Source organism: Phymastichus coffea, unplaced genomic scaffold, assembly GCF_024137745.1.
Source record: "Phymastichus coffea isolate CEN01 unplaced genomic scaffold, Cenicafe_Pcof_1.1 PCOF00032, whole genome shotgun sequence".
Lineage (NCBI taxonomy): Eukaryota > Metazoa > Arthropoda > Insecta > Hymenoptera > Eulophidae > Phymastichus > Phymastichus coffea.
In genome coordinates this window covers 3,212,141-3,232,739 of record NW_026706843.1, presented here as the reverse complement: position 1 = coordinate 3,232,739, position 20,599 = coordinate 3,212,141, and the positions used below count along the sequence as shown (strand labels likewise).

General features: G+C 33.1%; 1 protein-coding gene across 3 annotated transcripts in view; it reads left to right on the top strand.

The window, feature by feature from the left end:
• Positions 1–20,599, top strand: part of LOC131663265 (S-adenosylmethionine synthase) — a 332,589-nt gene that overhangs the window by 102,089 nt on the left and 209,901 nt on the right. The window lies entirely within an intron of this gene.

Here is a 20,599-nt window from a genome sequence, read left to right as displayed (position 1 = left end):
AATGGGTAAGAGCTCAGGCCTCTGGACAAAAAGTGAAGGATTCGAGCCCTAGACTTATAAAAACTTTTAGAAATGAAATTTTTATATGTTTGTTACTCTGATTATTTGTAGTTCAAATTCTGCCTTAAATTATAATTCTTATCATAATACATGTGAAGATTCTTCTTCCGTACCTTTTCAAAAAGTAGTAGAAAAGTTGATTGCATGTTTCTCATAACTATACGAACCAAGATTAATGTAGAATGATACCTAGCGTACCTCTGCAACGTTAAGCAGAAACATAGTTCTTGAATAACTCATAATAATAGTGTTGAAGAAGTAAATATACTCGTATTTTTTTGGGAAATCAGAAAATGAAACATATAGAGCAATTTATATTACTACAAGTAGAGTAAAACGTGTTGATAATCTCTTAATAATATTCATTGAAAAATTATTATATAATGGCCTAAAGATTTCTTGCATAAAGGTATATTTTAAACCACGGGTGCATACGCGCATTACGATATTAGGGCTAACAAGTCAAGTTTTGTACTGTTTTTATATTGTGTAATTTTATCGTTTCATTAAGGTAAAAACATATGAGATAAAAATATGTATTCCAAATATTTATCGTATAGAATATTTTGACATGACATGCATATTTTATAAAAAATATGAGCTAGTAATTTCACTCGTTTATAACAAAAAATTTGCATTCAAAGAAGTAAACGTAAAATTATGCTAGAGTATAATTTTTTTACGCATACTTAATCGAAAAATATTTTATGATATACTGTACGTAAAATTCGATTTTGTGGTTACTCATTACATTTCTCAGTATTCTTTGATTATCTGACTAAAAAATTTTTCAATGACAACGCGATTATTTAAAACATAGTCAAGTAGAATCAATGGTGCTCACGTAAAATTATGGTTCATAATATTATATAACATTCATAATTATTTTATATAATTATGAATGTTATATATAATCGTTCGTAACCTTAATTTTTTTGAGAGGCTATATAATAGTTGAAATAGAGCAGTATGTAAAAATTATTTGAAATATGTCGGAGAGTAAAATGTACACTTCGTCATGACTTGAAGATAAACTTTCACGAATACTGCAATATTTTTAATTCAAACATGTTGAGTTAGCAAGATTAGGCACATAAAAAATAGTAAATACATTTAGAAAATAATTCTTATGACAAAAATTATTATTACTTTTAAAAACTAGGCAGCGTCCTTAATACGTATTTGATAACACGGTTTCCAACTAACGTTGACAAAAGTAATTAGAATTTTGTTGTACCCAGCTAAAAATGATTTAATAGTTTTTATATGGTTCTCAGTGGAAATATATTATTTTCAAAAATTATGACTTATTAAAAGATCGTATAGAAAATTTGTATTAGTGTTTTTTAATTTATGAGGAATGATTTTTCAATTACAATTTTCAAGAATATATTATTATATTTATTAGAAAGTTTAGAACTTGTGTAATAGGAAACTTTATATTTACAATTAATATATGTCATTTCTATTTTGAGTTGATTATTTTATCAATGAGCTATAACGTCGATCCAATCAAGAAAATTTTTTAATGAAGTATTACGTATTCACCACATATCAATTGAAAATGGAAAGATTAATTTCTAAATAAGTAAAATTTGATCATTCAACTATATCATTATTGGTTGAACCAAAGATTTTAAATCTAAATATTTTATAGACATGTACATATTTACATAGCTAGCTCATGATTATTTAATAATTTACCGATATTTGTCTGATTCTGATTTTAACCAATTCTCCTTCCACTTAATGGAAATCCAAAGTATATAAATACTCAACTTTCCTAAAGTCGATGTGAATAACAAATTTCATTTTTGAACAAACAATAAGTTTTTTTAATTGAACTCAGTCTATCTAGATTTATTTAGTATATTATGAATTTCCTAGTTGTCATTCCAAAGCATTAATTGATATTGATTTCCAACGTATTTCTTCGTAAATACTGAAACATAAATAAAATTAATTTTTAATGCTTGGAGATTTTCTCGTTTTTCGAAATAGTATACAACTAATGTAATTAGTAGCAGAATATTTGTTAATTTGACTATTTTATTGCCATTTCTGTTTATATGTGATACTAAAGACAATTTGTATAATTTATGTAACGATCATATAAATATTTTCAGAGTTTAATACTGCTTCAAGGAACAGTAAATGTCTGAATAGGCAGATATCTAGTCTTTTTGATGTTTTAAGAGGGAATCAATATTTTTTGCCTTTTGCCATTTATTAAACAAAGAAAAATGTTATGAGATTTTTAGTACAATTATTTTGCTAAAAAATAACGATGCTTTTTTCAAGATTACTATTTTACGAAATCACACTGTGATCGCTTGAGGCTTGAATGTTTTACGAAATTGTGGCAAGGAATGGATGATGGTTCTACCCTATTTTAGACCTACAGAATCCAAAAAAGTAGGTCCGAAAAGTTCAAAACATAATAATTAATATATATTAATTTTATTAAATTATCTTTTTATGATAAGAATTATATAGTGCAAAATTTTTTGTAATATTAATAAATAAGCAGTAATATTCTAATATTAATAATATTAATAGGTAGATGATTGAAACTTTTAAATACAATAGTATAAGGCTATTTCGAATAGTAGGAATACCTTGTATTTATGCTTACAATACTTACCTGTACTCTGGAATAAGTTCGTTAAGTTTGATCGGTCACAGTAAATAAAGGTTGTAAGCTGAGCCAATGTCGATTAGTAATCAGTACAGGTCGTTGATAGATCACAAAATGTATACCTTATGTGGCCAATGGTGTAAAAATTAGTGCAAGGTTTTGTGAATCACCTTTTCTGGAATGGTTTTGTACCACTAGTTGGAAGAGAAACTGTGTTACTTTGGTTTGTTAAGGTAAAGATAGTATTCAAGAATTATTACGGAAAAATTTTTGAAGAAAATGGATTCAGAAAACTGTTACAATATCCTGATCAACTCCTTCATTGGGACATTTATAAATTTTTAGGCTACTTAAGTTTGATTCCTTATATAGCTGCTTTTAAAGCAATGAACAATATATATTACTGAAAGAACTATCTGTCAATTCTTTACTTGCAACAAACATATCGATAACTTTAAAGTTACATGTGCTTATGGAACATCATAAAGAATGTGTATAATTTGATAGATCTATCAATAAAGGATAGGTGGGAGTTATCTCTTGAATTAATAGTTAGACGGGAATTCACAAATAAGGCAGACGAGTCAGTGCAATGATTGAAGTAACGGTTTATTATAATTAAGAATTTTATTTTATAACTAAAGGAAAATGAGAAAGCTGGATAGAGGCCCAAGACATACAGCTGCAGTCCTCACGTGAATAAGCTGTAGTCGAAAACACTCAGAAGAGAATCCATCACGCTTGAGCGACCTCGGTGAGAAGAAAATGAGTGGAGCCCATCTAGACATCAGACCCCTGTGCACGAAAGTGAAAGTGGCGACGGCATTTCCCGAAGAGCGGTGCGACTACATGTGGTCAGCATGTGCAGCGTACGATGCGTTCGAGGTATGGCGAATCAGATTTCCCCACATTTTCCTCAACAACCGGCAAATACTTTTTCCGGATGTAAGATAGGGCACATAGAGGTCTTTTCTTGCAGTCAACCCTTATGGTTGCTCATTGGCATAAGCACACCGCCTACCTTCATCGATTTGACAAATACTAATTAAGACGCTGAATATCTAACTTCTATTCCTGCATTTTACTCCTGTCCAGTTGTTTAAAGGAACAAGGTGCTAGACGGACTACATGTCGTCGCAAACTATTAGTAGCGGTTTTAACCCTGACGACGCGAACTAGATTATCTTATCCTGGATGAATTTCGATGATTCTACCTAGTTACCACTTCATCGAAAGGTAGCGGTCGTCCTTGACCAGGATGAACTTACCAACTTGAAAATTTTCATTAGCGTTCTTCCATTTCCCTCTTTCTTGCAGATGATGTAAGTAGTCGGACGACCACTGCTTTCAAAACTGATTCCTTATCTTTTGAAGCAGTTGAAGCGGCTCAACCGATTTTCGGGAACGTTGGATGGCTCGGCGTCAGGGACGGCAGCTAGAGTAACGCCGATGAAAAAGTGAGCTGGCATTAATACATTCAGATCGTCAGGATCAGAAGTCAAGGGTCAGAGTGGCGGTGAACTCAAACAGGCTTTGATCTGAGTTATCACTGTGGCAAATTCTTCATAAGTTAGGGTGTGCTCGCCTATCCTCCGCTTCAGTAGGTGCTTTATTGACTTTACGCTAGCTTCCCATAAAATACTGTAATGAGGAGTATTTGGTATGATGAATTCCTACGAGGTCCCATCATTTGAGGGATAGCTGCAGTCGTATAAAATTCAGGCGCCGCATGAAACATGATTTTCAGTTCCGTATTCGCTTTCGGGATCACATTATACGTTGCAGATATTGATCGTCAGGTGCGACTCGGATTTCTTGGAACATATTCATAATATTAAATGTAAAAACATATCGATACCGGCGCCAATTTAATGAAATAAGTGCGAGATCTCTTTGAAGAGAGGGCCTAATAGCTGAAAATCGTTCTAACAGTGATGTTCTTCGGTCTGACGGGACGTATCAAACACGTCGCGAATCTTAGAAACCAGAGTAAGTCTAACGGTGTGATGGGGAATGTACCAGGCTTGCTGATCGTTAAGCTCCACAGACAATACTGGCTTCATATGACCGAGTCGTTCATACTCGGACATAAACTGGCGATATTGACGCTTTAATTCGGTATTCTGAGTGAAACGTCGTTTTAAATGAACAAAGGCTCCGCAAGCCATGCCTCGCGTTTCAATATTGACTCGAGGCAATTTGGACCGCACAGGAAGTCGAACCATATACCGGCCATCTGACTCGCGCACGTGAGTGTTCCTAATCAATTTCTGACAAGTTCATCCTCTAGCTTGAGCGATTTCGACGCGATGGGTACTTCAACGAGTTTCCAAAATTTTTGCAAACTCTCGTGTACGTCTACGATTTGGTAATAAAATGTCGTAAAGGTCACAGATAATACCGTCCGCCCTCAGGATTACTCGTGAATGCAACCAGATAATACCCAACCGGGAGCCATATTTAGAGCTGTGATATCTATAGCTGGGAAATGTTAAAGACAGACTGCTACTTTTTTCGCAACCCTCCATCACCCTCAAGCTACCTCGATGAGAAGAAAGTAGGAGGAGCCCATCTGGGTATCAAACTCCTGTGCGTGAAAGTGAAAGCGGTGATAGCATTTTCCGAAGAGCGGCGCAACTACTTATGGTCAACATTTTCCCTAACAACCGGCAGATACATTCCTCGGACGTAATATAGGGCACATAGAGGCCTTTTCTTGAATGTTTACTGGCGTAAACAGAATGTTTACAATTTTTTTATCAGTTAAAAGGCTTATACTTAAGATCAGAGTAAGCTGAAGAATCTATACATAGGGAGATTTTAAGAATTGGGAAAAAAAAGAAAAATTAATTTGATAACTGACAGTTCGTATTTAGAAAGATTGAAAAACTCTGTTATTGAATTTTCGTCCTTCTACTTATAAATATTTCTTTCCAGAAATATTGTGCAATTCAATAATTATCACTATGAAGTGGCATAAATTCGAATGTGTTACGCGTTGTTTTAGATTGAAGAATTGTTATTATGAAGTTAATAATGGAAAATGTAAACATATTAATTGTTTATGAAACTAATATACATTAAGTATTGTTTTAAACTATTTTTTGTCTTGTTTTAAGAACATATCTCGTTAAATGAAGTGCTACAATTAAAAACATAAAATAATTTTTTTTTGTCATATCTTACAAAGAGAATTTGATGAGATTTTCGAACCTACTTGTTCGAATTCTGCAGGTGCAAAATAGGATAGAACCATCATTTATTCCTTACCATAATTTCGTAAAACTTTTAAGCCTCAGACGATCACCGTAATCAAACGTCATTACTCCTTAAGTCTAACATAAACATTCATATTTGATTTTATAAACAGTTGAAAATTGATAGTTGATACTATATATACCTTTTTCAATCGCTTTCGGTATATTGATTTTAAATAATATGTTTGAGCATATTTATTAATACAGTTGTTATTATACAGGGTGTCTAAAAAGTAACGAATCAAGGAAATAACTTTCCAGGTAGCAAAGCTTTTGCGAAGGTCAAGGTCGTTTTAGGACTAACTTTCGACGAGGAATTCGATGGTGACCTTGGATTTGACCTTCAACCTCAATGTCAAAGTCATTTGGAGGTCAACTTTATTTTAAATGGAAACCCCTACTTTTGACACCAATTTTATTATTACATTTAGCGTTATTATTTTAAATATTATTTTAAAGTTTAAGATAATAGAATTTATTTTAGTGAGAACAGGAATTATACAGTAAATAATTTGAACATTTAAAACTTAGAACTTTCGTAAAACAAGCACCCCAAAGGGAACAGATATTACTACGTCCATGCCGTTGTTCCTGGGTGACGCTAAATGTAATAATAAAATTGGTGTCAAAAGTAGGGGTTTCCATTTAAAAAAAAAGTTGACCTCCAAATGACCTTGACATTAAGGTTGAAGGTCAAATCCAAGGTCACCATCGAATTCCTCATCGAAAGTTAGTCCTACAACGACCTTGAGCTTCGTCGCAAAAACCCAAGCCTGAGTGATAGAGCGTGGCATCGACCCGTACCTTGATGAGGCTAAATGACCTTGAGGTTAAGCTCAAGGTCATACCTCACTCATGACCTGAGTGCATGTTTGGATGTAAAATTTTCCGCTCTTTCGATTAGCAGTGTCGAAAATAGGGGTTTCCATTTAAAAAAAAAGTTGACCTACTAATGATCTTGACATTGAGGTTGAAGGTCAAATCCAAGGTCACCATCGAATTCCCGTCGAAAGTTAGTCCTAAAACGACCTTGAGCATCGCAAAAGCTTTGCTACCTGGAAAGTTATTTCCTTGATTCGTTACTTTTTGGACACCCTGTATATAAATTAGCCTTAGGTTTAGTTCTGATTTATTTTCCAGGTAAAATATTTTTTCGAAAAGGTCAAGGTCATTCTTTTTTTAATTTTCACGAAGAATCCATTAGCGACATTGAATTTAACCCTTTGTTGCACATATTTTTCTGTTCAGTGGTTTTACTTAAAAATTCCTACTCGGGGGTTTTCGGGGTCGCTGATCACGAATCTGAAGTCATAATTTCGAAATTTTTAATTCAAGATGGCGAATTCAAAATGGCGGTACCAAAATTTCTAAAAAATAGATGTATCTACTTAAAAATCGTTACTAAGGGGTTTTCGGGGTCGCTGATCACGAATATGAAGTCGGAATGCAGAAATTATTGATTCAAGATGGCGGCTCGGGAATTTTCGATAAATTAGATGTACGAGGTGTGTTCAAAAAGTAACGAGAATTTTTAAATTTCGCGGGTTTGGAGAGTCCGCTTGTATAAAATTTTTTTTTATTATGTTAGTACACATGCCCCTGAAGTACGATAAAATTTTCAGCAATATACATTGCTTACTTTTTAAGTGGCAGCCGCTAACGTTAGATGTGTTTTTCGAGCTCGGCGATTTTCGTTTGTGAAAAAAAATGGATCAAAGAATTTGTATTAAATTTTGCGTAAAAAATGAAATAAAGTGTAGTAAAGTTTGTCAAATGTTAACAAAGGCATATAGTGAGTCTGCTATGAGTAAAGCAAGGATTTATGAGTGGTATAAGCGTTTCCAAGATGGCCACGAAAACGTTGAAGATGACGAACGACCCGGACGCCCAAGCACATCAACAACCGATGAAAACGTGAAAAAAGTGAAAGAAATGGTTATGAACGATCGCCGAATCACAATCAGAGAAGTCGCTGATGATGTTGGCATATCAGTTGGCTCATGCCATCAAATTTTTTCGAATGTTTTGGGTATGAAACGTGTGGCAGCAAAATTCGTTCCAAAATTGTTGAATTTCGAACAAAAACAGCGGCGAATGGAAGTTGCTCAGGAGTCGCTAAATGAAGTCAATAACGATGCAGAACTACTAAAACGTGTTATAACAGGTGACGAAACATGGGTTTACGGATATGATGTCGAAACTAAGGCTCAATCGTCCCAGTGGAGGCATTCTGGATCGCCAAGACCGAAAAAGGCTCGACAAGTACGGTCGAATGTGAAGGTTATGCTCACTGTGTTCTTCGATTTTAATGGCATAGTGCATTATGAATTCTTGCCACAAGGTCAAACAATCAATAAGCAGTACTACCTACAAGTTCAACGTCGTTTGCGTGAAGCAATCCGAAAAAAACGCCCGGATTTGTGGCAAAACAATTCATGGCTTTTGCACCACGATAATGCGCCTGCTCACACTTCATTGCTTGTTCGTGAATTTTTGGCCAAAAACGAAACTGTAACGATGCCTCAGCCTCCATATTCGCCAGATATGGCTCCATGTGACTTTTTTCTATTTCCAAAAATAAAGAGAACATTAAAAGGCCGTCGTTTTACAAGCATAGATGACATTAAAGGCGAATCGCTGAAAGAGCTAAAAGCTATTACAAAGATCGAGTTTCAACAGTGTTTCGAGGATTGGAAAAAGCGTTGGCATAAGTGTATTGTATCCGAAGGGGACTACTTTGAAGGCGATAACATTAATGTAGATGAATAAATAAATATTTTTTTCATAAAACGAAAATTCTCATTATTTTTTGAACACACCTCGTACAAGCTTAAAAATCACTACCCAAAGGGTTTTGTGGTTGCTGATTACGAATCTTTTAATTTTTTTTATAGTTCATCATTGTAGATCTAATATGACGAATAATGCGACATAAACAGTGGTTAAAATATTGGGGACTTTCGAAAATTTACTCTTTTTTGGCATAACCGAAAGCTAACAACGAGGACGTAAAAGAGTACGAGCTCCACTTTTTCTGTTCTTTTTTTTTGTTTGTTTTTTTATGTTTTTTTTATTATTTGTTTGTTTTTTATTAATTTTTAAATTGTTTATATTTTTCTCCAGTTTTTATACGTTTATTTCATATTTTATATTTATTTCTTCGTATATTTGGCTTCGATTTTGCCCATGAAGTTATGAAAAAGTAAGCATTATTCTTTACCTAAGTGTGGTAATTTTGGAAACAATTTTTATCTTGCAAAAGACACAATGGTACATCGCAAGTCATACATTTCCACTTTGTTCTCCTTTGATCCTTTCTTGTACTGCAATGAACACATCGTTTTGCGCTTTGAATAGAAACAGGCATATGAGCTGCTTGATTGCGTCTTTTCTCTAAAGAAACTTGTGGTTTCTGGTAACGAAAATCTTCCGAATGGTCAGATTTGCGCTTTCGACCTTTGGCAATTGGAATTTTGTGTCCTACCATTTGTTCTATTAAATTTAATCGAAATTTTGTTCAAATTCAACGTTGGTGGTTTTATATGTTTTTCTCTGTACAAAATATATGCATTACTTATTGTTAGATCGAGAAAATGCCAAAATATTCTAAACCACCACTTTTTAGATTTACGATCAATTTTATAAACTGAAATAAGTCGATCAGCATAATCTACATAACCCATGTGCTTATTATAATCTGAAGAAACAACAGGACAATTGACACATTTTAGAGAGCCATCTTTTTGTATACGATTTACGGTAGTAACTTCAGATGCATCGTGAAAGTTGGATAGAAAATAAACTGGTTTCTTATCCATCCACTTGATCCAGGTAAGATCTGTCGTGGTAGTCATAAATTCATATTCTCCTATGTCCATTTTTTTTTGGATTTTTTATCATTGATATTCGTTGGTAGACCAGAACGATTCTGCCGAACCATGCCACATGCGTTTATTTTATCTTCTTTCAGTGATGAAAGAAGTTCCACCCCAGTAAAAAAATTATCGAAATATACGTGATGATTGCCATCAACAAGTTCTCGTGTAAGGTCTTTTACAACTCTTGTTCCCTATTATTTTTCAGTGTTGTCTGCTTTTCTAGTATAGATTTGAAACTGGCATACGTAACCAGATTCGTCTGCGCGAATCCAGCACTTATATCCGCGCTTTATAGATTTAGCTGGCATGTAGTTTCATAGTACTTCTTCCCTTGAATTTTATCATATATAGACTGGTCAACAGACTAGTACTTACTAGGATTGAAGCTTTCTTTGAAGATTTGCGAAAGCTCATCTAAAAGTGGCCTTATCTTATACAGTTTGTCGTAATTTGGATCATCTTTTTTTGGTTCTTTAGAGTAATCGTTGACATGCATATGAGACAGAAAAAAACTAAAACGATTAACAGTCATGAGAGATGATATGTAAGAATCACATAGCTGAGGGTTTTCACTCCAATAATCTCGGTAAAATGGCAATTTTTTTATACCCATCAGAATGTTAATGCCTAAAAATATTTTTAATTCTTCTTTTGTGATGGGATCTTGCTTACCCTTTTTTTGAGAAATGTACAGATTAGTTTGATGTACAATATGATCCAATAGATCAGAAGAAAATAAACAAGAGAATATGTCTAATGGTGATTTCGCTGTATCTGGAATGTTTGGACCAAAGCTTTTAGAAAACAAAATCCGATCTTGGCCGACTAACAGACTCCCAAATATCAGATTGATTTGAATCATCAATGTCTTCTGCGCCCATTGATTCTTCTTCGTCATCGTTATTATTTACAGTAGAAACATTTTCGTCTAAAAGTGATCTTGAGTTCACAACGTCTTCTTCGTTGTCAGAATCTTGAAGCCCATCAACCGAATCAGAATCGCTAGGAATTTCGGTTGTAACAACATTTTTTTTTCTCCCCATATTTATAACTTTTTGTAACTTTGAATACTTTCAATGTGCAAACAGTAACTTTTATAAAAAAAATATAAGCTCACGAAGTCATGTAAAAATATAAAATTAGTATTAGTTTTGATCAATAGCATTTGCAATAAAAAGTCAGAATTTTTGAAAATATTTCAGGATTGAAAAAAAAAGTTATTATGTTTATTTCCTATTTATAATAGAAAAGAGTTGTGATAAAAACAAAAAATTACCTCGAAATATATCACCTCATCTACGATTTCAACGATTTAGATGTAAACCTAAACTACATATAATTTTTATCTCGATTTTTATAAAGTGATTTCGAATTGGATTCAACAACAAGTAATGATTTATGAGCTGTTTTTAAAATTTTGATACTACCATCTTAGATCCGCGATTTTGAATTGAAAATTTGACAATTTTGATGTTAGATTTATAATCGGCAATCTTAAAAACCCCCAAGTAGAGATTTTCAAGTTGATACATTTATTTTTTTTTAATTTCTGCCGCTATCTTAAATACGCCATTTTGAATTGAAAACTTTGGAATTCCGACTTTATTTTTGTAATCAGCGACCTCTAAAACCCCCGAGTACAGATTTTCAAGTTAATACACTGATTATGTTTTTCAATAATGAATTTCTTCAAAAAAAATGACATTTTTTCATGTTTCTTTATTTATGTAACAATTATAATAAACAATTTTGCCAAATAAATCATTTTTCTATGTTCTCTTACTAATGAATTAGTATATGAACAAAAAAAACCGGATGTAAATACGTTAACAATTGATTAAATAGCGAAAATGTGAAGTCAAGTTGGTGGTAACCCACGTTACCACAGTGCAACAAAGGGTTAACCTTGTACAAGACCTTCAAGGTTATTTTACTGTTAATTGTATTTTTTTTTTTGAATTAGTAATTCTCATTATTGGCACTGGCAATCGAAAGAACAAGAAATTTACTTCTGAGCATATTCTTAGGTCATCAGTTGGCGATGATCTCGAAGTTTAACTGATGATTTCTCAGCTTGATCCAGGTATAGGTTGGATTCAGTCTACAACTTCGTTTATTTTCTAAAAAAGTCGAGGTTATTCTTTTTTTCAACTTTTTACGAGGAACGCATTGGTGACTTTGAATTTGATCTTGCTCTTCACTTCAGAGGTCATTTTTTTCATTTAATTTTATCCAAACACAATGACGTGAACGTAGTAACATCTGTTCCCTTCAGAATGCTTAACTTACAAGAGTCCCCTCGCCTCTCACGTTCGAGGTGCTATTTGTATGTGAGTCCCTTTGCCTCTCATATTTAATTACTAATAATGATCAATCAATACTGTCAATACTAGTATTGATAAATCAATACAACATTTTATTTTAAGTACTTGAGTTGTTTTTTATTTACCTTCTGACAGTAAGCTGTAACCGTCGTAGGCTAATTGTCGCTGAGATCTCTCAAAGAAACCGCAAAAAATTTGTTAATTTTTTAAACTCATTCCAGGATCAGAAACCGTAATTATTTTTACATTCAGGACAGAAAATAAATGGCAGCATGTAAAGGAAATATTAACGACTTTGTGTAGCCAGATTAATTTTCTACTTTTTCTCTCTTTTTCTCTTCCAGTTCTTGGCAATTCCGCGATTAGCGGCAACGGATCCATGCGTCCCGAATCTCAAATGCCTGGCAGAAATCAACGAATTAATGATTGTGGACCGGCTATCGCCTCATGATTAATTAACGATATCGCACAGTGGTACTTTACCTTTAAAAATTTTGCCTGAAGAAAATGGCGAATATCGATTCCTGAAAGCCATTCTTTTATTAGCTTATCTATTGTATGACATCAGTGGCGTTTTTAATATCTTATGCGGATTCGCAAAATGACTGCTAGTATGGGTAGATCTAGCTATCCATTTGATACAGTAATATTCATCTTATTTCATTTATCATATAACGCTATTTTATTTATTTTATTTATCATATAATATCTCGAGGTACATAATTATCCTCCAAATATTTTCGCATACATATAATTTGCTGGTGCTCTATTTCATTTGCTTCTGCAGTATAATTTTCATACTGTTGAGCGAGAATCCGTCGGTCAATACACATAACCGCAGTCAATTGCCGGCCAATTGATTATTTTTATTTTATTTCATTTCGATTTTAGTCTGACGCATATTCATTCGCCTCAATCTAATATATGAGGCATATGTATGTTACTGACATTTACTTTGTTACGCACTATTAATTTGCAGCACCTAATTCAACTTTAATTCAATTCACTATTTTTTTCTTATTTCTATTTGTCGGTTTCGTGCGCTCTCAGTCGCCTTGGCTTATCTCCTTCGCTCTTGCTTATTTTATCTCGCTCACTCTTGTTTAGTCTGTCTCACTTGTTGTTGCGTGACATAGGTGATTGAAAACGGCCGCTGCAGTTCTCACGCACGCATGTCGCGCCTTATTACAGGCGTTCGTCGCATTTCCCTGAATTCGCCATTATGCGCGTTTTTTTTTTAAGTTGGAGAATGCTTTATGCATGGTAATGAGCCACTTTGGCTTCCTATGGGCTACTTCTTTTGAATAAGATATGTTCCACATTCTCGTTAGTGCTAGAGTAGGCCGGGAATTCAGTGCTCTCGTACATATCGATGCGGTGGAAATAGTTACGGAAGCAGCCATGGCCAGTGAGCACCTAGAAAGTGATGAGGTCGTGGTTTTTGCTCGTCCACTTGTTGACATATGGGATAATGCGGTGGATCCAGCGACCTTTTGCTTCTTGATCCCATCTCTGCTGCCACTCTTGGATCGTTTCTTTTATTCAAAATTCGTTTCGGATGGGTCTATCAATATCATTCTCTTCAATTAGGTCAGTGGGTACAATTTCTACAACCACTAAGAGAGCTATATCTGACACTGTGCGATAAGCCCGTGTAATTCTTAAATTAGCTATTCTGCAGGCTTTTCGACATGATCCTTCGTAGTTCTTGTTGTTCTTCAAAGCATCTGCCCAAATAGAAGCTCCGTATAAAATCACTGAGTTCACCACTAAAGAAAGGAGAGATCTTGGTTGCTTTGGTCCTCTAATATTAGACCTGATGCCTGCTAGCGCCCGTGCTACTTTTGACGCCTTTAAACTTGTATTCGGAAGATGCTCTCTATATGATAGCCGCGCATTCAAGGTGATTCCTAAATACTTCACTGTATATACCAATTGTACTTTTTTATCTTCCACTATGAAAGTAGCGTACTTTCTTGTCTTCATACGAGAGTCGAGCACCGCATCGGTTTTTTCCGCCGTTAAATTCAGTTCATTGTCTCTGAATCATTTCACCACCACCCTGATTGAGATGTCTCTGAGATGTTTTATTTCTTCAATGCCTTTTGCGGTTATCACTAGATCAACATTATTGGCAAAAGCTACAATCTCGACTCCTGTTGAGAATTGCTGTCTTAGGGGGCCATTCTCATGCTAAATTTAAAAAAATTACTCTTTTAAAATTATGTTTTTGTAAAAAACTACTTTATTTAGATACATAATTCTTATTGCATACTGTTGGGAATAGTTTTAAAATTTAAAAAAAATTTTATTGGACACACTAATTTACCACCACTTCCTGTAATATATGAAGTAAAAATTCAAACGAGGTTCTAATCCTGAGATTAAAAACTAGAGAATAAACTTTTAAAATATTTTATTTTTTATATTTTCCAAAAAAAAACTAAAAAAATTCCATTTTTTGGGGTAGTTTACCTAAACTTAGAAGAGAAGGAAAAGTATTGTACGTTTTTTTAGAACTTTATTGTCTAGTATTTTTTCTGTAGAATCTAAAGAATTTTTGTTTGTACAAATCAGTCGAGTAGATTTTGAAAAAAATGTCGTACCAGATTGAAAAACATGTTTTCGAGATAAGCACGTCTAAAAATTTTATACTACAAATCTACTATATAAATTGTTAATAATTCATTTTTGACCTTTAATCAGCCATTCCTGGATCATATTAGAGGTCCTAATTACTCGCTTAATAATTGCCTGAGCTTTTTTTGTTGTATTCGACCGTCTTTCGACTCATATGTACTTCTATTGGACTGTTTAATACGACATTCGGCGATTTTTTCTACCCAAGCTGTTCCAGTTTCACCAATTTTTAAGTCCATTAGGTCCATTATAGTTAAATAAGTTGTAATTCCTTCATTAAAAGTAGATCCTGCTATCCAATAAGCAATTTCAACGACGTGTTTGCCAGCAAATTTGATTTTCCAAATTAAATTGTTATAACTTTTACGATTATTTTGTGTTTCGACCAAGACATCGTCTTAATAACCCATCTTTACTAACCCAACCCAACCTCACCGATTTGAATGATTTTGGGATATGTTGTAGTACTTGAAAAAAAATTAGATACGTATTTTTTTATCGGCTCATAAGGGCTTTTAAGGGGTGAAATCCATCCTAAAAATCAACCCCTAAAATCAGTTTTTTAATATTTCTCAACATCAAATGAATATTTTTCAGTAAACTCAACGTTAAAAAATTTCTTATAAAAAGGCGCTTTTAAGGACGTAACATTAATACCGAAAGGTTGCAACTCCCTTTTTAATTGGGGTAAATACACTATTTTTTGTACTGTTTTACGACATGTAATATAGTAAATCAGTTCTAGTGATTTAAAAATCGCACTGATAATGAGAAAATACCAAAACTAAATTTACGTGTTTCCAGATTTAAAAAAAAAAATGTTTAAGGGGTGTTTCACCCCCTAGAAACCAACCCCCTCAAACTATCAGCAGGTTAATCCACCTAACCCTGGGATAAACAAGTTTAGTCGTTTGTTATTTCTTGAAATAATTTAATCCTATGCATGAGTGAGCTACCTCAACTAACCAACCTGCCCCTAACCCACCAAACCCCCATAAACCACCCTTACCCAACCAAGTGTAGGCTAATAGACCTAACTTTGGGAGAATTGAGTTTATCAGTTGCTTTTTCTTAAAATAATTGATTTCTACACCGTATGTGGAGTATCCCATTTTTTTTTGATAAAAAAATAATTTTGATAAAATATGTCTGTAGCTCAAACATAATTTATGACAAATAAAAATACGTTTAATACATTTTATTTTAATAGTACCAAAAATGGCGAGAAATATCTCTTAAAAATAAACACGAAAATAACACGAGGTCTAATTGTCATTTATAGATCTATACATATATAAGTTATTTATATTCGTATGTAGATACATAAATATATTGACGTAAGAGCCATCGTACGCGAGACTATATATATTTTGATTTTTCATAATAATTTTCATCTTTTCCTTTTTTTTATTTATTGGTAAATTAAAATGTATCATTCAACGAATTCCTTACAGAAATGATAATCATCGAAAAAGTGTTTGAAACATAATGGTCTTTTACACCAACCACACCGTATTATAGCAACATTTTTACATGTTTCTACTTCGCAATGTATATTGCAAGAATCTCCAAAACTAAAATTAACAGGGTTATCTGTTTTAGCTGGTTTTTCAGCAATGTAGCCGCTTTTATACCAAGCGTTTTTAAAAATATTTGTATGCCTTGGTGAAGAAAGCTGGTTATGGACAAGAGACTGCATTTTTATGATGTTATTTCTTAACTATAGATACATTTCATAGTCCATCAAAATTACTTGATCTGATAAACGTCGAACGAAGTTTTTCCAGATAGGAAATCCATAAACATCGAGTGGTTGGATTTTCCCTCTCGTTCCTGTGGGAATTTTTTTTATATTAACAATTTTGTTTGTCGCCATCGTTTCCCTTACAGCTTTATCGCAATGTCCACTCCAAGAGTCGTGTAAAAGTACAGATTGAGGTCCAACATTTGGGTAAAAAACTTCTTCCAACCAAATTTTAAAATGATCTAAAATAAAAAAATGTCAACATTTTTTTATGTCATTGCATTATAATAAACAAAAATATACTAACTTGTCGTTAATTTTCCAGACTTAGATGCTTCCACATGCACATTTTCTGTTGTAAATAATGAAGATTCCACTATAGGACCGAATTAACCACTTCTTTCTTTTAATACTATAAAAAGTGGTGATAAAAGTTTCCCGGTTGCTGATATAGTTGACTGAATTGTATAATTGTGCGTTATCGATGAAACCGACTGTACCAGACATTGCACCTGCTTTTCTCCTTCAACTGCTAATGTTCTTCCCGAGTGCATTTCTAATTGGAAACCACTCTGATCTGAATTATAAAAGTTTGCAATGCCGATTTCTGGTATACATGATTTAACATCAGCTACAAAAGTATCAGCATTAGTTTGTAGTTTTTCTTTACTTTCTAATGTTTTTTTAGTGATAAATTTATTTATTTTTCTAGATACCATTCTATGTGCTTTTTTAAATTTTAATAACCAATTTTCAGAAGCCTTATATCTTATATCTTCATGGCCAACAATTTTTTGAGCTTGCAATGCCTATTTCCGTATATCTCGATCATGCACTATCGTACCAACTGCAATAGCGGCTTTTAAATTATCAAACGTGTATTGGCAAATTTGCTCAATTTTTTCTCGGTAAGTTCCATTTTTATTAATTGTTTTCACCCAACGTTTAAGTTGACTTATAGAAGAAACTTTTTTGAATCTATGTTGAACAGTATCCAGTTTCAAGTTTTTGTTTCTTCCGCTCCTCCAAAATTCTACGGCTCTTTGTTTATAATCAAATGTGATTTCTTCATCATCATTTGTGCACTGATTTGTTGATGCAAAATCAGGATCAGGAAAGTGATGTTGAACTTCATCTTCGATTATTTTAGCATCAGTAGCTTTATAATCTTCATGAAAATCTAACGTCTCTTCACCAATCATATCAATATCATTAAACTCATACACCGCATCTATTAATATTTTTTTCAACTTTTCTGACAATTTAATTTCTTTGAAATTAATCTCACTATCTGGTATTTGTAAACTTTGAAAATATGCTAATAATAAGTTGACTACGTTCAAAGGATTGATCTTCATGTTTTAATCTAAAACAAAATCAAGATATAAATACTCTTTTTTTGCAGTTGAATAATTTTACAAAAGACAAAAGAAAACCTAGTCTATAGATCGAATTCGATCATATGTTTTTAACAGTTATATTTCACGTGTTTACAAATCAAAATATTTGATTAAAATTATATGTGATAAGTGACATAAATACTTACGTAGTAGACAAAAACTTTTCTTCTTGTTATGTACTATATTTTCGTGTTCGGGAAATTTGTATATAAATATAGAAATAAGTTTATTTATAAATCCAGCACTATAAAAATACTTTAACTTTTTAAATACTTGACTTTTCTTCAACTACTATGAATAATAAAATATGTATCGGATGTCTTATTATCGTAAGGGGCGTAGATTTGATATAACTTATCTTCTTGGAGCCATCGATAAGATAAAATTGTAAATAAGATAAAGTGTACAGCAAAGTAAAGTACCAACAAAAAGTAAACTAAACCACAAGTAAAAATTGAAAAAAGTAAAGTTTATAAGTATAGGAATTGAGACTATAATAACTATTTATAACAATTAATATAATCAATTATTTGTTATAATTTCTTTTCTCATTAACAAACTGTGAAAGATTAAAAAAGAAATAATAACTATATTAAACTTCCACTTTTGAAATTAATAATTTTTAACTGTTATTACTTGTTATTTTTCTTTATTACTAATTAACTTTACGCTTAAAAAATAATAACTATTATGATTACTCTTTTATACACAGCTATATGTAATACAATGCAAATAATATTTTTAAAAAACTTATGCTATAACTGTTATTATTAATTTCGAAAAAACAAAATAGTTAATAATTATTTATAATTTATTTTAGTCTCAAATCTTATATTTATAAGTCGTTATTAATTATTTTTATCATTTTTGTATATATCATGAAAAGAAAATAATAACACAGGACCACAAATGGGAACCGGAAAAAGTCCTTCGGCAAAATTGATACCCTATATGTATTTCGACGCGCTGATTCCAAATCCGAGGTCCACATAACCCCAGCACGTCGTGTTCAAGGACATTTGAAGGTCAAACGCATTTACTACGGGAAAACATAAAATCTGACCACGGATTCGGAAAGAGCGGGAAATTTTACGTCCAAATATGTATTTTCTATTTTTTCCAACATGACCCTCCAAGGTCATCTGAGGGTCAAATGACTCACCGATCGATAAAATTCATGTATTCCATATACATCATTACACTACAGATTTTTAACTATAATTTGGTCACGTATCTTTAGGTATTTCGACGCGCTAAATCAAAATCTGAGGATCCTCGGTCTCAAATTCAAATATGAGTTACGGTGAGAACTTAGTTCATGGTTGCGTTAGCTCTCTTTATGGTTTTCTCGCGCGGATATTGCCAATCGATTCCAGCAATTAAAATTCACCTAGCTTGATATATAGACTTGATTTCAGATAGTGATGTCGATCAAAAAGATTTACGAATGACGCGTTCTTTTAGCAAACGATCTGCGGAGCGCTTTTCTTTTGTGTGGAGTAGTAGTATCTCTTTTAAGAGACCAACAATAGTCTGACATCATGTTCACATCCCAATAGCCTTGATATCTTCTTTCGATGTCTTTGAAGTCTTGGTGGAATCTCTCTCCTTGCTCCTCGCTAAAGTCTCCTAAATTTTCAGGAAAGTAATCAAGATGAGAATGAAGAAAATGAATTTTCAAATTCATCAAGCAACCCATTATTTTATAATTACCCAACATCTCATTTACTATATCTTCGTAATCGTCGTCTTTATTATTTCCTAAAAATTTATGCTGAACTTCTCTAAAGCTTTGCCACGCGTTGCGTTCCTTTATCGTCATTCTTCTTTCAAATTCTTCATCTCGTAATAGTTCTCTTATTTGTGGACCATCAAAGACTCCTTCGTTGATCTTTGCTTCCGAAAGTTTTGGAAATTTCTCGAAGAGATACATAAAAGCGTTGCTTTCGTCTTGTGAATTTTTCATTGCTTTAATGAACTGTTTGACCAAACCAAGCTTAATATGCAAGGGTGGGAGGATGACTTTATTTGCAGGTATAAGACTTTCGTGTAAAACATTTTTATTACCTGGGGTCAAATTTTGTCGAAGTGGCCATTCTTTTCTCACATAGTGTTGATCTCGGACACGGCTATCCCATTCACAAATGAAACATGGATATTTCGTGAAGCCACTTTGTTGACCCAACAAAATTGTTGTTATTTTCAAATCTCCAACCAATGCCACCCGTGAGTATCATAATGCAATTTCTGTAGCAGTAAATCGAGATTACTATATTCCTCTTTCAAGACAATGGAATGACCAATTGGTATAGGGGCGTATATGTTACCGTTATGGAGTAAAACTGCTTTCAAGCTTCTCGTAGAAGAATCAATAAACAGACGCCAATCAATAGCTTCATACTCTACGTTTCCAAATTCATTTATCAGTCCTGCAACGTCGTTGCAATAAACTAAATCGCATTCTTTCGAAAAAAATTTTCTAAATTGTTGATCACGATTTCGGTAAAATGTGATGGAAGTACCAGGAGCCAGACAATTTTTTTCTTTCAATCTAGATGCTAATAGTTCCGAAAGTTCTTTTGAAAGTCCCGTGTCTCGAACTAAATCACTCAGCTCTTCTTGATTAAACCCATTAAATGTCTGGTCTTGCTCATCATC